This window comes from Dipodomys ordii, unplaced genomic scaffold (assembly GCF_000151885.1).
Source record: "Dipodomys ordii isolate 6190 unplaced genomic scaffold, Dord_2.0 Scaffold64, whole genome shotgun sequence".
Classification (NCBI taxonomy): domain Eukaryota; kingdom Metazoa; phylum Chordata; class Mammalia; order Rodentia; family Heteromyidae; genus Dipodomys; species Dipodomys ordii.
The window spans coordinates 5444090-5463856 of record NW_012267280.1 but is presented as its reverse complement, the minus strand read 5'-3'; positions in this window follow the sequence as shown (position 1 = coordinate 5463856).

Here is a 19767-nt window from a genome sequence, read left to right as displayed (position 1 = left end):
AGAAAGAAAGAAAGAAAGAAAGAAAGAAAGAAAGAAAGGAAGGAAGGAAGGAAGGAAGGAAGGAAGGAAGGAAGGAAGGAAGGAAGGAAGGGAAGGAAGGAAGGAAGGAAGGAAAGAAAGAAAGGAAGGAAGGAAGGAAAGAAAGAAAGGAAGGAAGGATGAAAGAAAGAAAGAAAATTTAAAAATTAAAGAAAAACTAAATAAAAGTGAAAGTAGAATATTTAAGTAAAATAACAAAAATAAAAATAAAAAACCTGAAGAGTTTTTTCAGTTTGTTTGGGGGAGTTTGAGTCTCCACATAGTCCTCTAGACAGTTTCTTGTGGCTTGGTTGGATTCAGACAGCCTTTTGACAAGGGAAGGTTACTGCTGCCTAGAATCCAACTCTCAGGCCTGATGGTGGGAAATTGGGAGGATTCAGATTTGTAGTTTGCTAGCACAGGAATGGGGCTATGTTCCCAGGCTTTCCCAGGTAGCCACCGAAAGTTTAGTAAAAGAGTTTAGTTCTGTGTTGAGTTTTGATGTGGTCCTTCCCTTTTAGGTGGAGGCTTGGGTCAGGGAGCTTTTGGACCCCACAGAGAATCCCCCCCCCCAGGGAGTGGACCCAATGGGGTTACTCACAAGATCAGTAGCTGGAGGTGGGCTGGACCACAGAGCCTGTGCTGTGGTGGCCATGATGGCATTGGCAGGTTCTTGGTGTTCTGGGCATTGGCAGGACCAGGTTGAGAGAGAGTGGTGGCCTCTGCAGCAGCAGAAGGGTCTTACTGAATGGCATGGGGAGTCTAGGGGCTGGTGGGAACAGTTGGAATGTAGCTGCAGCTGTGACAGCGGGCTGCAGCGGTGGTGGGCTACGCAGTAGGGCCACTTAGTTCAGCGGGATGATGGTGTCCACAGTTCTGGGTCATGCTGGCAGAGGCAGTGAAGGCTCAGGGCCAGCCTTGTGCAAGGTTTGCGCAGCCCAGAGTGATGCCACAGTAGCAGTGGGAACCAGGGGTCAGCACACGGTGGTGGCAGGTGCGCGGCAATCCCAGCAGAGCAGCAAGTGGGCAGGGCAGTCGGACCATGGAATGAGGAATTGGCTGTGGCTGTTGTTTCCAGGGGACCATGCATAGTGGTGGCAGGATCCATGTGGAATCTCACCAGCACTGCCGGAAAGAGACCTGAGGTTGGCTAGAGCTGTGACTTTGAGGCACTTTCTCGGTGGTGCCAATTTCTGGCAGTTCCAATGGCAGTGTTTGCTGGGACTGCAATTCTCACCTCCTAAGTCTGCTTGAATTTTTTTTTTGCCAGTCATGGATCTTGAACTCTGGTCCTGTGTGCTGTCCCTCAGCTCTTCAGCTCAAGGTTAGCACTCTACCACTTGTGCCCACAGTGACACTTCCAGCTTTTTCTGCTTAGGTGGTGATGAGGAATTGCACCCAGGGTCACCTGCATGCAAGGCAAGCACTCTACCATTGAGCTATCTTCCTAGCCCCTCTGCTTGAGTTTTTGCAAAGCAGCTCAGGTTGAATTGCTGAACAATTTGACTCCAAGAGCCTCTGCAATGGCTGCAAGACTTCAGAGGAGGCATTAAGGTTTCCTTTACCACATAGGACTATGGACGCTGACTGGGAACATCTGCTTCTAATTGCTAAAATGTTGATGCTGGTGAGGGGCACTTTTACACAGTGACTCAGTTTTATATGCTGAGTAAGTTGAACCTATGCCTATTGTACTGTGTTCAAGATTTGAGAACAAGGCTTCAGGTTTCTTTCACCAGACATATTTATGGAAACTGACTGGAAATATCAGCCTCTAAATACTGAACTATCGTTAACCGAATGAACTCTTCCACACACACTGGGTTTGAGGTTCTGAGTCATGGGAACCTAACAGCATTTCACTGGTTTCAATACTTTCTAGGAAGAATTCCGGATTTTTTTAACTGTTACGCCCATTGATGCTCAGTGGAAATATCTGCTTCTAAATACGTGATTTCTTCTACCCACTTGAATTTTGGCAAAACAACTCAGTTCAAGGTGCTGAGCAATTTCAGTCTAAGAACTCTCAACTGGCTGCAAGGCTTCAGACCAAGCTTTTAGGTTTTCTTTGCCTTATAGGACTACTGACAGTGATTAGGAATATCTCCTTCTAAATCCTAACAGGTGGATATTGGCGAATGGAGCATTTACACAGTCATTCGGTTTGATATGCTCAGTAAAATGAACCTATGGTCATCACACTGTGTTCAAGATTTCAGAAGAAGAATTCAGGTTTCTTTGACCAGATATGTTTGTGGAAACTGACTGTAAATATCAGCCTCTAAATACTGAACAGTTGTTGTTTCCTGAATGAATTCTTGCACGCACACTGGATTTGAGGTTCTGAGCCATGCAAACCTAATAGCATTTACCTGTCTTCAAGGGTTTGTAGGAAGAATTCCAGTGTCTTTGAACAAGTATGCCCATAGAAGCTCAATAGAAATATTTGCTTCTAAAAACTACATGGTTGCTGCTACCCTTTTGTGTTTTCCCAAAGCAGCTCAGTTTGAGGTGCTAAGAAATTTGAATCTAAGAGCTCTCCACTGGCTGCAGGACTTCAGAAAAGACTTTCAGTTTTCCTTTATGGATGATTATTGGGAATATCTGCTTATATTTCTAGAAGGTTAATGTTAGCCATTGGAGCTTTTACACAGGAACTCCTTTTGTCATGCTGATCAAGATGAACCTACAGATATTACATTGTATTCAAGATTTTATTACAATGTTTAAGGTCTCTGTGTGAAAATACATGTTTATGGAAGCTGACTAGAAATGTCAGCCTCAAAATAAAGAATAGTTGTTGTTAGCTGAATGATCTCTTGCACACACACTGGGTTTCAGTTTCTGAGCCATGGAAACCTAACAAGATTTCACTGGCTTCTAGGATTCTTAAAAAAAATACTTTCTTTTACCCATTATACCCATGAAAGTTCCCTGGAAGTATCTGCTTCTAAATACCACAAGGTTACTGACTTGAATTACAAGGTTCCAGCTTGAACTTTGGCAAAGCAACTCAGTTTGAGATGCTGAACAATTTGAATCTATGATCTCTGCAATGGCTTGAAATGTTCAAATGAGGCATTCAGGTTTTCTTTACCCCATAGGGACACTGATTGGGAACATCAACTTCTAAAAGCTAAAAAGTAAATGTTGGAAATTGGAGCTTTTATAGTTACTCAGTTTGACATACAGAGTAAGATAAACCCAAATTCATAACACTGGGTTCTAGATTTCAGAACAAGGATTCGGATTTCATTGACCAGACATGTATATGGAAGCTGACTGAAAATATCAGCCTCTAAATACAGAATGATTGTTGTTAGCCAAATGAAATCTTGCACACACACTGTTTAAAATTCTGAGCCATGGGAATCTTAACAGCATTCACTGACTTCAAGGCTTTCTGGATTCTTTGACATAGTATGACCATGGCAGCTCCTTGAAAATATCTACTAAATACTGCATGGATGCTTCTACCCACTTGAATTCAACTCAGGCTGAATTGCTGAATAATTTTCCTCTAAGAGTTCTTCAGTGGCTTCAATCCTGCAGAAGACTCATTCAGGTTTCCTTTACTGCACACCACTATGGATGCTGATTGGAAACATCTGCTTCTAATTCCTAAAATGTTAATGTTGGTGAGTGGAGCTTTTATAATAGCTCAGTTTGGTGTGCTGAGAAAAATAAACCTAAGGCCTCACATTGTGTTCAAGATTTCAGAATAATATTTCAGGTTACTTTGCCCAGACATGTTTATGGAAGCTGACTGGAAATATGAGCCTCTAAATACTGAATGGTTGTTGTTAGCTGAATGACTTTTTATGCACACTAGGAAAGAGAATCTGAGCAATAAGAATGTAACAGTATTTGACCTTTTCTGCTTGTCCCAGACATATACTATTTATTGCAAATAAGGGAAAACATGGGGCCTATGTTTCTTTGGGCCTGGCTTACTTCATTTAATATAATTTTTCCAAGTCTTTTCATTTCCTAACAAAAAGGTCAAAAGCTATGTACATATGACCAGATAAGATGATGTTAAGTAAAATCAACCCCATGATAGGGACACAAGTGTTTTTTTCTTTCTTGCTATTGTTTTTAACACATTTATAATGTACCATGTGATTTTTTTGTTGCTTTGTATGTTCCTCCCACACAGTATAGCCCGTTTTCACTGTATCTGATGTCGGTGCCCTGCATCTTGTATATATACTTCTCTAATTTGGGGAGAGGGGAGGGAAAAAACAAAATGTTTAGATAGGGATATGGGCTGACCCATTGTAACAATGAGATGTACAAGACACTATGTTGAAAAATGAACTTTACAATTTGGGGTGAGGGGGGCACAGCAGGAGTGTAGTTGTGGAGGTTGGAGGGAAGGGATGGTAGGGGGAAAACAAGGAAGAGGCAACAATGCTTGATAGGAAATGTACTCATTACCTTGCTCATATAATTGTAACCCCTCTGTACAGTATTTTTATAATAAAAAACTTACTTAAAAAAGGGAATATATCAAGCAGAAAGTTCATGTCTATGATAATATCGAGTGTCTAACCATTGAAAAAGAGCAATTCTTGAGTTCAATAAAATGTAGACCATTTATATAATAAAGATTTAAAAATAAAAAGAGAGAAAAAAAAGAATGCAACAGCATTTCGCTAGTTTAAATGCTTCCCAGGAAGAATTCCAAATTCTTTGACCTATTATGTCCATGATGCTCCCTGGAAATACCTACTTCTAAGTACTATACATGGTTTATTTTGCAAGCTTGAATTTTAGCAAAGCAACTCAGTTTGGGTTGCTGAGCAATTTCAACCTAAGAGCTCTCAACTGGCTGCAAGCCTTTAGACAAGGCTTTCATGTTTCCTTTACCCCACAGGGGTATGGATGCTAATTGGGAATATCTTCTTCTAAATCCTAACAGGTGGATCTTGGCCAATGGAGTGCTGAGTAAGGTAAGTGTATGGTCATCACACTGTGTTCAAGATTTCAGAATAAGGGGCTAGGAATGTGGCTCAGTGGTAAAGCGCTTGCCTTGCATGCATGAGGCCCTGGGTTCAATTCCTCATAATAAAAAGAAAAAAGCCGGAAGTGGCACTGTGGCTCAAGTGGTAGAGTGCTAGCCTTGAGCTGAAGAGCTGAGCGACAGCGCCCAGGCCCAGAGTTCAGGCCCCACAACCGGACCCCCCTCCCAAAAAAAAGATTTCAGAATAAGGATTCAGGTTTCTTTGATCAGACATGTTATGGAAGCTGACTGCAAGGATCAGCCTTTAAATACTGAAAGATTCTTGTTTGCCAAATGAACTCTTGCACACACCGTGGATTTCAGGTTCTGAGCCATAGGAATCGAATAGCATTTCAATGACTTCTAGGTTTCTTAGGAAGAATATTGGATTCTTTGACATAGTATGCTCATGGAAGCTATTTGGAAATCTGCTTCTAAATACTACATAGTTGTTGCTTCTACACGCTTGAGTTTGGGCAAAGAAACTCAGGTCGTATCACTGAAAAATTTGCCTCTAAAAGTGCCACAGTGCTTGCAAGCATGCAGATGAGGCATTAAGGTTTCCTTTACTATGTAGCACTATGGACGTTGATTGGGAACATATGCTTCTAATTCCTAAAAGGTACAAGTTCATGAGTGGAGCTCTTACACAGTCACTCACTTTGAAGTGCTGAATAAGATAAACCTAAAGTCATTGCACTGTGTTCAAGATTTCACTACAAGGATTCAGGTTCTCTTGACCAGAAATGTTTATGGAAACTGACTAGAAATATCAGCTTCTAAATACTGAATGTTTGTTGTTAGCCGAATGACCTCTTGCACACACACTAGGAATGAGTTTCTGAGAAATGGGAACCTAACAGTATCTCACCAGTTTAAATGCTTCCTAGGAAGAATTCTGGATTCGTTGACTTATAATGCCCATTGATGCTCTCTGGAAATATCTGCTTCTAAATACTACATGGTTAATTCTACATGATTGAATTTTGGCAAAGCAAAATTTGAATCAAAGAACTCTCAAGTGCCTGCAAGCTGTTAGAGAAGAATTTCATGTTTACTTTATCCCAGAGGAGTATGGATTTGGAATATCTGCTTCTAAATCTTTTTTTGGGGGGGTCCAGTCGTGGGGCATGAACTCTGGGCCTGGGCACTGTCCCTCAGCTCTTCAGCTCAAGGCTAGCGCTCTACCACTTGAGCCACAGTGCCACTTCCGGCTTTTTTCTTTTTGCTTATGTGGTGCTGAGGAATCGAACCCAGGGCCTCATGCATGCAAGGCAAGCGCTCTACCACTGAGCCACCTTCCCAGCCCTGCTTCTAAATCTTAACAGATGAATTTTGGCAAGTGAAACTTTTACATAGTCACCCAGTTTGATGTACTGAGTAAAGTCATCCTACTGTGTTCAAGATTTCAGAACAAGATTCAATTTTCCTTGACCAGACTAGTTTGTGGAAGCTGACTGGAAATATCAGCCTCTAAATACTGAATGGTTGTTGTTAGCTGAATGAACTCTTGCACACATACTGGATTTGAGGTTCTGAACCATGTGAATCTAACATCATTTCACTGATTTCAAGGCTTCCTAGAAGGATTCTGGATTCTTTGACACAGTATGTGCATAGAAGCTCCTTTGAAATATCTGCCTCTAAATACTACATGGTTGCTTCTACATGCTTGAATTTTGGCAAAGAAACTCAGATTCTATTGCTGAATAATTTGACTCTCAGAGCTCTGCAATGGCTGCAAATGTTCAGAAAAGGAATTCAAGTTTCCTTTAGCACATAGGATTTTGGATGCTGACTGGGATCTTTTGTTTCTAAATCTTAAAAAGTAGATATTGGCAAGTGGAGTTTTTACATAGTCACACTGATTTGGGTCTCTTTGACCAGACATTTTTATGGAAGATGACTAGAAATATCAGCCTCTACATACTGAACAGTTGTTGCTAACCAAATTATATCCTGCAAGCAGTCTGGGTTTTAGGTTCTTAGGCAGTTGAACCTAACAGCATTTCACTGGTTTTAAGGCTTCCTAAGAAAAATTACTTTTTCTTTCACCAGTATGCCCATGGAAGCTCCCTGGAAATATCTGCTTCTAAATACCACAAGGCTACTGATACCAGCTTGACTGTTAGCAAAGCAACTCAGTTTGAGGGGTTGAACAATTTGAATGTAAGAGCTCTTCAGTGGCTGTAAACGTTCAGACAAGGCATTCAGGTTTCTTTTAGCCCATAGGACTATGGACACAATTGGGAACATCTACTTATAAATCCTGTAAGATGTATGTTGACGAGTGGAGATTTTTACACAGTCACTCAGTTTGACATACTGAGTAAGATATACTTACAGTCATTGCACTGTGTTCAAGAATTCAAAACAAAGATTCAGGTTTCATTGGCCAGACATGTTTATGGAAGCTGAATGTAAATATCAGCCTCTAAATACTGAATGGTTGTTTTAGCCAAATGAATTGAGGTTCTGAACCATGAGAACCTAACATTTCTTTGACCTAAAGACTTCCTAGGAAAGACTTAGAAAAAATTATATTAAGTGAAATAAGCCAGGCCCAAAGAAACATAGGTTCCATGGTTTTCCTTATTTACAATAACTAGTATATATCTGAGACATGCAGGAAAGGTCAGATAAGATGATGTTAAGTGAAATAAACCCCAAGATAAGGACACAAGTGGTTTTTTTCTTTCTTGCTATTGTTTCTATGTATTTATAAAGTATCATGTGATTTTTGTGTTTCTTTGTATGTTCCTCCCCCACGGTATAACCCCTGCTTTCACTGTATTTGATGTTGGTATAATTTGTGGAAGGGAGGGGGAAAAACAAATTGTTTAAATAGGGATACAGGTGGACCCATTGCAACAATGAGATGTCCAAGTCATTATGTCAAAAAATGAACTTTACAACTTTGGCGAGGGGGGGTGTTGAGGGAGGAGATGGGAAGGATGGGAAGGGGAAACAAAGGAGGCGGCAACAATGCTTGATAAGAAATGTACTCATAGGGCTGGGAAGGTGGCTCAGTGGTAGAGTGATTGCCTTGCATGCATGAGGCCCTGGGTTTGATTCCTCAGCACCACATAAGCAAAAAGCCGGAAGTGGCGCTGTGGCTCAAGTGGTAGAGTGCTAGCCTTGAGCTGAAGAGCTGAGGGACAGTGCCCACACCCAGAATTCAGGCCCACGACCGGACCCCCCCCCAAAAAAAGAAATCTACTTATTACCTTGCCCATGTAATTGTAACCCCTCTGTACGGTATTTTCACAATAAAAAATGTAAAAAAAATATTTCAGAATAAGGATTCAAGTTTCTTTTTTTGGGGGGGGTCCGGTTGTGGGGCCTGAACTCTGGGCCTGGGCACTGTCCCTCAGCTCTTCAGCTCAAGACTAGCACTCTACCACTTGAACCACAGCGCCACTTCCGGCTTTTTTCTTATGTGGTGCTGAGGAATCGAACCCAGGGCCTTGAGCATGCAAGGCAAGTGCTCTACCACTGAGCCACCTTCCCAGCCCTGGATTCAAGTTTCTTTGACCGCACGTGTTTATTGAAGCTGACTGAAATTATCAGCCTCTAAATACTGAACTGTTTCTGTTAGTTAAATGACCTCTTGTATGCACACCGGGTTTAAGGTTCTGAGCCACAGGAACCTAACAACATTTTACTGCTTCAATAATTACTATGAAGGGCTGAGAATGTGGCCTAGTGGTAGAGTGCTTGCCTGGCATGCATGAAGCCATGGATTCGATTCCTCAGTACCACACACACAGTAAAAAAAGCAAGCCAGAATTGGAACTGTGATGCAAGTGGTAGAGATAGCCTTGAGCAAAAGAAGCTAAGGGAATGTGTCCAGGCCCTGAATTCAAGCCCAAGCCCTGGGGAAAAAAAGGAATTCCTAGGAAGAATTCCAGTTTCTTTGACCCAGTATCCCCATGGAAGCTGCTAGTAAATATCTGCTTCTAAAAACCACCTGGTTGCTGCTACCCATTTGAGTTTTGGCAAAGCAACTCAGTTTGAGGTGCTGAACAATTTGAATCTAAGAGCTCTCAACTGGCTGCAAGCCTTTAGACAAGACTTTCATGTTTCCTTTACCCCACAGGTATATGGACACTGATTGGGAACATCTGCCTCTAAATTCTAAAAGGTGGATATTGGTCAGTAGAACTTTTACACAGTCACTCATTTTGACATGTTGAGTAAGATGAACCTACAGTCATCACACTGTCTTCAAGATTTCATAACATGGGCTGGGAAGGTGGCTCAGTGGTAGAGTGCTTGCCTTGCATGCCTGAGGCCCTGGGTTCGATTCCCCAGCACCACATAAGCAAAAAGAAAAAAAGCCAGAAGTGGAACTATGGCTCAAGTAGTAGAGTGCTAGCCTTGAGCTGATGAGCTGAAGAGGTGAGGGACAGCACCCAGGCCCAGAGTTAAGGCCCCACAACTGGACCCAAAAAAAAAAAAAGATTTCATAACAAAGATTCAGATTACTTTGACCAGACATCTTTATGGGAGCAGACTAGAAATAGCCTCAAAATACAGAATGGTTGTTGTTAGCTGAATGATCTGATGCAAGCACCCTGGGTTTGATATTCTGAGCCATGAAAACCTTACAACTTTTCACTGGCTTCAAGGCTTCCTACAAAAAATTCCTGTTTCTTTCTCCTAGTATGCCCATGTTAAACTCCCTGGAAATATATGCTTGTAAATACCACAATGTGATGGATACCAGCTTGAATTTTGTAAAAGCAACTCAGCTTGAGGTGCTGAACAATTTGATCCTAAGAGCTCTGAAGTGGATATAAGTGTTCAGATGAGGCATTCCAGTGTTATTTACCCCATAGGACGATGGCCACTGACTGGGAAAATCTGCTTCTAAATCCTGAAAGGTGAATGTTGACAAGTGGAGTTTTTACACAATCACTGAGTTTCACATACAGAGTAAGATAAACCTAAAGTCATCACATTGTGTTCAATATTTCAGAACAAGAATTCATGTTTCATTGACCAGACATGTTTATGGAAGTTGCCTGGAAATATGTGCCTCTAAATCTGGAATAGTCATTGTTAGCTGAATGAACTCTTGCATGCATACTGGGTTTGAGGTTCAGAGCCCTGGGTACCTAACAGCATTTCACTGATTTCAAGGATTCCTAGGAATAATTCCAGATTCTTTGACACAGTATGACCAATGAAGCTCCTTGGAAATATCTGTTTCTAAGTACTACATTGTTGCTTCTACATGCTTGAATTTTGGCAAAGCAAAGGAGGTTTAATTGCAGAACAATTTGCCTCTAAGAGCTCTGTAGTGGCTGCAAACATTCAGAGGAGGCATTCAGGTTTCCTTTACCACATAATACTATGGACACTGATTTGGAACATCTGCTTCTAAACCCTGAAATGTGGATACTGGTGAGTGAAGCTTTTACTCAATCATTCAGTTTGACTTGCTGAGTAAGATGAACTGTAGTCATCACACTGTGTTCAAGATTTCAGATTCAGGTTTCTTTGACCAGTCATTTGTATGGAAGCTGATTGGAAATATCAGCTTCTAAATACTGATTAGATGTTGTTAGCTAAATGACCTCTTGGAAGGCCCCTGGGTTTAAGATTCTGAGCCAGCCAGGAGCCAATGGCTCACACCTGTAATCCTAGCTACTCAGGAGGCTGAGATCTGAGGATCATGGTTCAAAGCCAGCCCAGGCAGGAAAGTCCATGAGACTCTTATCTCCAATAAACCACCAGAAAACTGGAAGTGACGGTGAGGTTCAAGTGGTAGAGCACTTGCCTTGAGCAGAAGAGCTGAGGGACAGTGCCCAACTCCAAAGTTCAAGCCCCACAACAACAACAACAACAACAACAACAAAAAAGATTCTGAGCCATAGGAACCTAATAGCATTTCACTGACTTCAAGGCATCCTAGAAAAAAATCCCCATTTCTGTGACCTAGTATGCCCATGAAAGCCCTCTGGAAGCCAGACACCGGTGGCTCACGCCTGTAATCCTAGCTACTCAGGAGGCTGAGATCTGAGGATCATAGTTCAAAACCAACCCACAGGAAAGTCCGTGACATTCTTATCTTCAATTAACCCACTGGAAAACCAGAAGTGGCACTGTGGCTCAAGTGGTAGAGTGTTCACCTTGAGATGAAGAGCTGAGGGAGCACCCGGGCCCAGAGTTCAAGCCCCACCACCGACAAAAAAAAAAAAAGCCCTATGGAAATATCTACTTCTAAATATCACAAGATTAGTGATACTATTATAAGGTGAATCATCCCAGGAGCCACATTTTAGAATATGGAATATTGGAGTCTTTATTATATAGTTATCAGGTTGCAATCCCCCCATTGTTACAAAGGTCTGCAGCCCCCAAATATACATAGCACAGTTAGGAAACAGGCTAGAGAGAAGGAAAAAACAAAAACAATGCCAACAAAGCCAATTCAGCTCTGATGTAGAGCTGAATTGGGACACCATGATGACTGGAGATGAGCCAGGAGCCAGGACACAGGAGACAATCACAGAGACACATGTGGCATGGCATTATGGCAGCTGGGCTTGTCTGGGCCTAAATAGGGTCAGAGCAGGGGGAAGATCCACAGGAAATTCCCAGTCCCAGGCACTGGACTGACAGATTCAGTACTTATCAGCCAAGTTCCCACCCCTCTCTCCAGGGTTCTGGGCATGCCCATCACCTGGGAGGCAGGTGATGGGTGGGGGCATTTCCCTCCTCCAGCATGAAGAGAAGATGACAGACCCTATCATCCACTATGTGGTCAATATGGCACTGGCCATACCTGACCTCCTTACTTCAATGCCAACTTGAATTTTTGCAAAGCAATTCCATTTGAGGTACTGAACAATTTGAACCTGAAAGCTCTGAAGTGGCTCTAAGAGTTCAGAATAGGCATTGATGTTTGCTTTACCACATAGTATTATGGAAGCTGATTGAGAATAACTGCTTCTAAATGCTAAAGGCTGAGTGCTGGCCAGTGGAGCTTTTACAGTCACTCAGTTTAATGTGCTGAGTAAGATGAGCCTATTGTCATCCCATAGTGTTCAAGATTTCAAAAGAAGGATTCAGATTTCTTTGACCAGACATGTTTATGCAACCTGACTGGAAATATCAGCCTCAAAATATAGAATGGTCTTGTTAGCCAAATGATCTGCGAATGGCCTGGGTTTGAGATTCTGAGCCATGGACACCTTACAGCATTTCACTGGCTTCAAGGCATCCCAGGAAAAAAAAATCCTATTTCTTTCACCCTGTATACCTTAGAAACTCCCTGGAAATATCTCTTTCTAACTCCCACAAGGTTACTTATACCAGTTGAATTTTGGCAAACCAACTGAGTTCGAGTGTCGAACACTTTGTACCTCAGAGCTCTTCAGTAGCCGTAAGCATTCAGAAGAGACCTTCAGGTTTTCTTTACCACATAGGACTTGGACGCTGATTGGGAATACCTGCTTCTAATTACTAAGTGGTGGGTATTGGTGAGTGGAGCTTTTACATAGTCAATTCAGTTTGATGTACTGAGTAAGATGAACTTATGCATATTGCACTGTGTTCCAGATTTGAGGACAAAGATTCAGGTTACTTTGACCAGCCATGGCTTGTTCTGCTTATGTGGTGCTAAGGAATCAAACCCAGGGCCTCATGCATGCAAGGCAAGCACTCTACCACTGAGCCAACTTCCCAGCCCCTGTTTTTATTTTTGTTTTGTTTTTGTTTGTTGGTCATGGGGCTTGAACTCTGGGACTGGTATTGTCTCTCATCTCTTCAGCTCAAAGCTAGCACCCTACACTAGCCACAGAGCCACTTCCAGTTTTCTGGTGGTTTATTGGAGATAAGAGTCTCATGGACCTTCTTGCCCGGGCTGGCTTTGAACCACAATCCTCAGATCTCAGCCTCCTGAGTAGCTAGAATTACAGGCTTGAGCCACTGGTGCCCAGCCATATTCAAGTTTTTTACCCCTTAGGACTATGGAAACTGATTGGCGATGTCAGCTTCTAAATCCTAAAAGGTGGATGTTGATGAGTAGAGCTTTTACACAGGCACTCAGTTTGATGTGCTGAATAAATATGTAGAACCTATGCTTATTGCACTGAGAACAAGGATTCAGGTTTCTTTGACCAGACAGGTTTATAGAAGCTGACTAGAAATATCAGCCTCTAAATACTGTTTGAGTTAGCTGAAAGACCTCTTACACACATACTGGGATTGAGGTTTTGAGCCATGGGAACCTAACTTTTTTTTTTACTAGCTTTGTGTATGACCATGAAAGCTCCCTGGAAATATCTGCTTCTAAATACCATGAAGTTACTATACCAGCTTGAATTTTGGCAATGCAACTCAATTTCAGGTGTTGAACAATTTGAACCTAAGAGCTCTGCAGTGGCTGTAAGTATTCAGAAAAGGCATTCAGGTTTGCTTTGCCCCATAGGACTATGGACACTAATTGGGAACATGTGTTTCTAATTCCTAAAAGGTAGGTGTTTGTCAGTAGAGCTTTTACACATTCACTCCGTTTGACATGCTAAGTTGAATCTGAACTTCTTGCACTGTGTTGAAGGCTGGAGAATAAGGATTCAGGTTTCTATGACCACATGTGTTTATGGAAGCTGTCTGGAAATAACAGCCTTTAAATACTGAATGGTTGCTGTTACCCAAATAAACTCTTGAGGTACACAACATGGGAATCTAAGAGCATATCACTCACTTCAAAACTTCCTAGGAAAAATCCCTGAATTCAAGCCTCACAACAAACAAAAAACAAAAACAAAAAAGCTAAATACTACATGGTTTCTTCTATGTGCTTGAATTTTGGCAGAGTCAGTAGTCCTATAAAGGAAACTAAAAGCTTTGAAGCCTTGTAGCCAGTCAAGAGCTCTTAGATTCAATAGCTCAGGACCTCAAACTGAATTGTTCTGCCAAAACTCAAATGGGAACCACCAATCATTTGGTTTTTAGAAGCAGATATTTCCAAGGAGGTTCTATGGCATACTGGGCCAAAGAAACCAGAATTCTTCATAGGAAAACTTGAAGCCAGTAAAATGTTGTTAGGTTCCTTGACTCAGAACCTCAAACCCAATGTGCATGCAAGAGGTAGTTCAGCTAACAACAACTGTTCAGTAGTTTGAGGCTAATATTTCCATTCAGCCTCCATAAGCAATTCTGGTCCAAGACACCTGAATCATCATTCTGAAGACTTGAATCCAGTGCAATGACTGTAGGTTCACTTTACTCAGCATGTCAAACTGAGTGACTGTATTAAAGTACCACCCACCAATATCTACCTTTTAGGATTTAGAAGCAGGTCTTCCCACTCACTGTCAGTAGTCCTATAGGGTAAAGGAAACCTGAAATCTTGGTCTGAATCCTTGCAGCCAGTAGAGAGCTCTTAGATTCAAATTGCTCAGCACATCAAACTGAGTTTCTGTGCCAAACCTAAAATGGGGAGCAGCATCCATGTAGTATTTAGAAGCAGATATTTCCAAGGAGCTACCATGGACATACTGGGTCAAAGTAACTGGAATTCTTCCTAGGAATCCTTGTAGCTCATGAAATGCTATTAGGTTCCCATGGTTCAAAGCTTCAAACCTGGGCTAGGAAAGTGGCTCAATGGTAGAGTGCTTGCCTTGCATGCATGAGGCTCTGGGTTTGATTCCTCAGCACCACATAAGCAGAAAAAGCAGGAAGTGGCACTGTGGCTCAAGTGGTAGAGCACTAGCCTTGAGCTGATGAGCTGAGGGACAGCACCCAGGCCCAGAATTCAGGCCCAGGACCAACAACAATAACAAAAAAAAAAAACCTCAAACCCACTGTGTGTTCAAGACTACATTCAGCTAACAAAGACCATTAAGCATTTAGAGGCTGATATTTCTAGTCAGCTTCCATAAACATGTCTGGTCAATGAAACCTCAATCTTTGTTCTGAAATCTTGAACACCATGTGATGACTTCAGGTTTATCTTAGTATGAGAAACTGAGTGACTGTGTAATAGCTTCATGCATCAACATCCACCTTTCAGGATTTAGAAGCAGATGTTCCCAATCAGTGTGAGTAGTTCTATGGGGGTAAAATGAAACCTCAATGCTTCTTCTGAACCCTTATGGCCACTGCAGAGGTCTTTGGTTCATATTTTTCAGGACCTCCACCTGAGCTGCTTTCCCAAAAGTCAGGTTGGTATCAGTAACCTTGTGGTATTTAGAAAAAGATATTTCCAAGGAGCTTACATGGCATACTGGTCAAAGAATCCATAATTCTATCTAGGAAGCCATTGAACCAGTGAAATGCTGTTTTGTTCCCATGGCTCAAAACCTCAAACCCAGTGTGCATGCAAGAGTTCATTCTACTAATGACAACCATTCAATATTTAGAAGCTGATATTCCCAGTCAGCTTCCATAAACATTTCTGAATCTTTGTTCTCAAATCTTGAACACAGTCAAATAAGAACAGGTTCGACTTACCCAGCATGTCAAACTGAGTGACTGTATAAAAGCTCCGCTCACCAACATCCACCTTTTAGCAATTATAAGCAGATGTTCCCAATCAGCATCCATAGTCCTATGGAATAAAGAAAATCTGAATGCCTCTTCTGTATGCTTACAGCCACTGCAGAGCCCTCATGTTCAAAATGTTCAACACTTCAAACTGAGTTGCCTTGCCAAAATTCAAGCTATTATCAATAAACTCACAGAATTAAGAAGCAGTTATTGCCAGGTACCAGTAGCTCATACCTGTAATCCTAGCTACTCGGGAGGCTGAGATCTGAGGATTACGGTTCAAAGTCAGCCCTGGCAGGAAAGACCCTGAGACTTTTATCTCCAACAAACCACTCAGAAAACTGAAGTGCACTGTGGCTCAAGTAGTAGAGCACTAGCCTTGAGCTGAAGAACCTTTTTGGGTTTAGAAGCAGATGTTCCCAATCAGCATCTAGAGTCCTATGTGGTAAAGGAAACCTGAATGCCTCTTCTGAATGCTTACAGCCACTGCACAGCTCTTAAAGTCAAATTGTTCACCACCTCGAACTGAGTGGCTTTGCCACAACTCAGTAACCTTGTGATATTGAGGAGCAGATATTTCCAGGGAGCTTCCATGGGCATACTGGATAGAAGAAACAGGATTTTTTTCTGAGGAAACCTAGAAGCCAGTGAAATGCTGTTAGGTTCTCTGGCTAAGGACTTCAAAACCAGGCTGCTTGCAAGAGAATATTCAGCTAACAACAATTTTGAGGCTTATAGTTCCAGTCAGCTTCCATAAACATGTCTGGTCAAAGAAACCTGAATCCTTGTTATCAAATCTTGAATACAGTGTGATAACCTAAGGTTCGGCTTACTGAGCATGTCAAATTGAGTGACAGGTAAAATATCCACTGGCTAACATCCAATTTTAAGGCCTTAGTAGCAGATAATCCCAATCAACAGGCATACTTCTGTGGGGTAAAGAAAACAAGATGTCTTGTCAGAAGGCTTGTAACCAGTCAAGAGCTATTACAATCAAGTTACTCAGCACCTCAAACTATGTTCTTTTGGCAAAACTAAAATGGGTAGCACCTACCATGTGGTGTTTAGAAGCAAATATTACCATGAAGCGTCCATGGGTATACTGGTTCAAAGAAACCAGAATTGTTCCTAGGAAACCTTGAAGCCAGTGAAGCCAGTGAAATGCTGTCAAGTTCACATGGCTCAGAAACTCAAACCCAGTGTGCATGCAAGAGGTCCCTCATCTAACAACCACCATTCAGTATTTAGAGGCTGATATTTCCAGTCAGCTTCCATACACATGTCTTGTCAAAGAAAATTAAACCCTTATTTTGAAATCTTGAACAGAGTGTGATGACCATAGGTTCATCTTCCTCAGCAGGGCAAACTGAGTGACTGTGTAAGAGTTCTATTGGACAATATATACCTTTGAGGATTCAGAAGCAGATATTCCCAATAAGTGTCCATAGTCCTATCGGGTAGAGAAAACCTGAATGCTTGGTCTGAAGCCTTGTAGCCAGTTGAGAGCTCTTAGATTCAAATTGCTCAGCACCTCAAACTGAGTTGTTTTGCCATAAAACAAATAGGTAGCAGCAACCGTGTGTTTTTTAGAAGCAGATATTACCATGGGTCTTCCATGGGCATACTGGTTCAAGGAAACTGGAATTTTTCCTCAAAACCAGTGTTCATGTAAGAATTCATTCAGCTAACAACAACTGTTCAGAATTTAGAGGCAGATATTTCCAATCAGAGTCTATAAACATATCTTGTCACAAAACCTGAATCCTTATTCTGAAATCTTGAACACAGTTGTGATGACCATAGGTTCATTTTACTCAGCATGTCAAACTGAGTGACAGTGTAAAAGCTCCACTCACCAACATCCACCTTTTAGCAGTTAGCAGCAGATGTTCCCAATTGGGGTCATTAATATATAAGGTAAAGCTTGGTCTGAAGCCTTACAGCCAGTCAAGAGCTCTTCAATTCAAATTGCTCACCACCTCAAACTGAGTTACTTTGCCAAAGTTCAAGCATGTACCATAACCATGTGATTTTTTTGAAGCAGATATTTCCAAAGAGCTTCCAATGCATATTGGGTCAAAGAAACTGGAATTCTTAGGAATCCTTAAAGCCAGAGAAATGCTGTTAGATTCCTCTAGCACAGAACCTCAAACCCGATGTGTGTGCAGGGTCATTCAGCTAACAAGAACCTTTCAATATTTACAGGCTGATATTTACAATCAGCTTCTATAAACATACCTGGTCAAAGAAACCTGAATCCCTATTCTGAAATCTTGAACACAGTACAATGACCATAGATTCATATTACTAAGCAGGTCAAACTGAGTGACTGTATAAAAGTGCCACTGGAAAAAAAATCCATCTATAGTATTTAGAAAAAGATGTTCCTAATTAGCGTCAGTAGACCTATAGGGTAAAGGAAAGCTGAAATCTTGGTCTGAACTCTTGAAGCCAGTCAAGAGCTCTAAGATTCAAGTTCAGAATCTAAAACTGAGTTGCTTTGCACAATTCAAGAGCATAGAAGAAACCATGTAGTATTTAGAAGCAGATATTTCCAGGGAGTATCATTGGGCATACTGGGTCAAAGAATCCAGAATTCTTCCTAGGAAGCATTGAAACCAGTGAAATGGTATTAGGCTCCCATGGCTCAGAACCTCATTCCTAGTGTGCAAGGAAGAAGGCATTTAGCTAACATCAACCGTTCAGTATTTAGAGGCTGATATTTCCGGTCAGCTTCCATAAATATGTCTGGTCAAGGAAACCTGAATCCTTGTTCTCAAACTCTGAACACAGTGCAATGACCATAGGTTCATTTACTCCGCACATCAAACTATGTGACTGTGTAAAAGCACCAATCCCCAACATCCATCTTTGAGGAATTAGAAGCAGATGTGCCCAATCAGGGTCCATAGTTCTATGGGGTAAAGCACACCTGAATGCTTCTCCTAACGCTTACAACCACTAGAGAGATCTCAGGTTAAAACTGTTCAGAACCCCAAATTGAGATGCTTTGCCAAAATTCAAGCTGCTATCGGTAACCTTGTAGTACTTAGAAGCAGATATTTCCATGATGCTTCCATGGGCATACTGTGTCAAAGAAAAGGACTTTTTTCCTCGGTGGTCCTAAAGCCAGTGAATTGCTGTTAGATTCTCATGGCTCAGAATCTTAAACCCAAGTAGCTTGCAAGAAGTTATTAGGCTAACAACAACTGTTCAGTATTTAGAGACTGATATTTCCAGTCAGCTTGCATAAACATGTCTGACCAAAGAAACCTGAATCCTTCTTTTAAAATCTTGAACACAGTGTAATTAGCATCGGGTCATCTTAGCATGTCAAACTGAGTGACTGTGTAAACGTTCATCTGACCAACATCCACCTCTTAGGAATTAGAAGCAGATGTTCCCAATCAGCATCCATATCCCTGCAGAGTAAAGGAAACCTAAATACCTCATCTGAATGCTCACAGCCACTACAGAGGTCTTAGGTTCAAATTGTTCAGCACATCAATTTGAGTTGCTTTGACAAAATTCAAGGTGGTATCACTAAGTTTGTGGTATTTAGAAGCAGATATTTCCAGGGAGCTTCCATGGGCATACTAGGTGAAAGAAATAGAATTTTTCCTAGGAAAACTTGAAGCCAGAGAAATGTTGTCAGGTTCTCATGGCTCAGAATCTCAAACACAGGCCACTTGCAAGAGGGCATTCGGCTAACAACAGTAGTTAGAGGCTGATATAGCCAGTCAGCTTCCATAAACATGTCTAGTCATAGAAACTTGAATGACTGTAAAAGTTTATCTGGCCAACATCCACCTCTTAGGAATTAGAAGCAGATGTTCCCAATCAGTGGCCATAGTCCTATGTGGTAAGGCAAACCTGATAGCCTTGTGTGAAGCTTTGCAGCCAGTTGAGAACTCTTAGATTCAAACTTCCCAGCACCTCAAATGGAGTTGCTTTGCCAAAATTCAAGTGTGTTGAAGCAACAATATACTATTTTAGAGCAGATATGTCCAGGGAAAATTAATGGACATACTGGGTCAAAGAATTTGGAATTCGCCGGGCACTGGTGGCTCATGCCTGTAATCCTAGCTACTCAGGAGGCTGAGATCTGAGGACCACGGTTCAAAGCCAGCCCGGGCAGGAGAGACTGTGAGACTCCTATCTCCAATAAACCACCAGAAAACCGGAAGTGGCGCTGTAGCTCAAGTGGTAGAGCGCTCGCCATGAGCTGAAGAGCTGAGGGA